Here is a 2021-nt window from a genome sequence, read left to right as displayed (position 1 = left end):
AGAGCTGGAAAATCTGTCACTGCTGCCACTCTGCAGGCTGAGACGGGCAGAGGCAGTGGAGTGGAGACGCTGAGCTTTTCATGAAGCCTGAACTAGGAGGGGCCATCTCCATCCCAGCTTTTATCACAGAGAAAAGGAGCTTCCCGGGGGCTGGTATTATCTCTTCCCCACCGAGAGATTCTGGGCAAGACGTGTGAACACAGGGCTCAGCACTTTCCCATTCAAACCTCCACCGTTTTGTGACATACATAAAGCTACTCCGCTCCAGCACTTTCTGGGCCTCCATGGGAATGTTCAACTTTGGGATGCCTGCAAATCTGTTCCCTACAGCTTCGTGAAGTTTGTGGGAGAGAGAGAGCAGTGGAAAGATGAGTGGAACCAGATTCCAGGCTGGGATCTTCATGGGTTTTTCTCAACTCATTTTAAGAAATGTTTTGTGTTTGTTGTTTGCGTGTTGACAATATTCTGGAGATACAAGTTTCCGCGAAGGAGCTCAGAATGAAGATGGGCTTGCCACACCACTGTCCACTTCCCTCCACGCTCTGTCCCTTCTTGAAGCCAAAGCCCACCCCAAGCACGGCGCAGAGAGAAGCAATTACCCTCTTTTGAGAAAAAAGCATATATATTGGGAAACATGAAATATCTTGGATGGACTAACATGAGAAGAAACATTTTTTCTCTAGACGAATTAAGTTTCTTTCTTGGAAATATGGTTTTCTACCGGGAAAGACTAGAGAATAATTTTCTTGCTGACCTCCTTAAAGGAGGCTGTGTCTGGGGCAGTGGCGGTGGTGACTGGAGGCGGTGGGCATTCTTGGCCCGTGCTGGCAGGGACTGACGGAGGGCACTGCCTTTCTGGGGAACAAGAACGGGATGCTTCAGGTCCTGTTGCTCACTGCTGAACGGGACATTTTGAAAGGACTGCTGGTCTCTGACTTGGCTTTCCTGGGTGGGACAGCTCTGGGCTTTAAGGGTGGCTTGTTGATTGCTGGCTTCGCAGCTCGGTCTGCTTTGCTCTGGGTCCGAGGGGAGTCGGTGGGAGCAGAGAGAGCCACTGACTGGGGCTTGAAGCTCTTTTCTGTGCTGATTTACCTGTGAGGCATGACGTCCGTGGTGAAGCACCATTTTCTCCTCCAGCACCTCTCCGACGGTTGTCATAAGCTCTTGAGCTTCCGCGGTATTGGCGTCCGCACATCTGTTTCTCACTCGTTTTGGACTCTGGGCAGAGGTTGGTGCTGGTTTGCCCTTTTTCTTGGACAAAATCCACTGAAAAAATCGCCTGATGCCTTTTTTGAAGTGGCTTTCTGGAGGAACTTGTTTCTTTGCGAGCAAAGAGCTGTTCGCATTCACGCCCAAGAGCGGCTTCTGTTCTCCTGCCCTGGGTTGGTTGAGGGGCTTCCAACTCCACAAACTTTTCTTCATACTTTTCTTGGCTGGGCTTCCCATGGCTTTTGCTCTTGGGGATGGGAGTAAGCATCTGGCTTTGGCCCTGGTGTGAGTCCTGGCATTTGGGGATTTTGGACTGTTGCAGCCCCAGACCGTTCCCTCTGGCTGCCATGGGGTCACCTAGCACCAGGGAAGCCGGCCTGTCCCCAGTAGGCGTGCTCTGGAGACAGCCCTGGGACACCTGAGAGGCCACAGTCTCTGCGGTGAGCAGCACTTCAGTCAAGCCATTTGGAAGGAGCACAGCAGAGGCACAAACTTCAGACTGGGTCTCTGACTGGAAGGTCATTCTGGGCTTAAACTCACTAACAACTTCTGTCACAAGGCACAATTCTCCTGGGTCTCGGGCAACCGACAGTGTCAGGAAAAGAGGGCTTCTGCTGGTGTCTCTATCTGGCCGCATTGCCTCCCTGGTCTCTTTGGGCCCTGAAGTCTGGGATCCCAAGTTCCCACTCTGTCGGGAGCTGCCCACAAGGCTGTGTGTGAGGGCCTTGGAAGGTTTCCTGCCCATCTGTCCGGTTGGAGGAGCCTCCAAGAGCCTAAGGTCACCACTAGACGGGGTCCCTCCCAGGGCCCTC

The 2021-nt window shown here is 52.7% G+C and overlaps 1 pseudogene; it reads right to left on the bottom strand.

Annotated features, from left to right (window-relative positions):
• Positions 1–758: 758 nt before the first annotated feature.
• Positions 759–1972, bottom strand: LOC110595193 (annotated as a pseudogene).
• Positions 1973–2021: the final 49 nt, after the last annotated feature.

This window comes from Carlito syrichta, unplaced genomic scaffold, assembly GCF_000164805.1.
Source record: "Carlito syrichta isolate Samal-C Ts95f unplaced genomic scaffold, Tarsius_syrichta-2.0.1 Scaffold287736, whole genome shotgun sequence".
NCBI classification, from domain to species: domain Eukaryota; kingdom Metazoa; phylum Chordata; class Mammalia; order Primates; family Tarsiidae; genus Carlito; species Carlito syrichta.
Note: the sequence above shows the minus strand (reverse complement) of the source record. Positions and strands in the feature narration are given on the sequence as shown.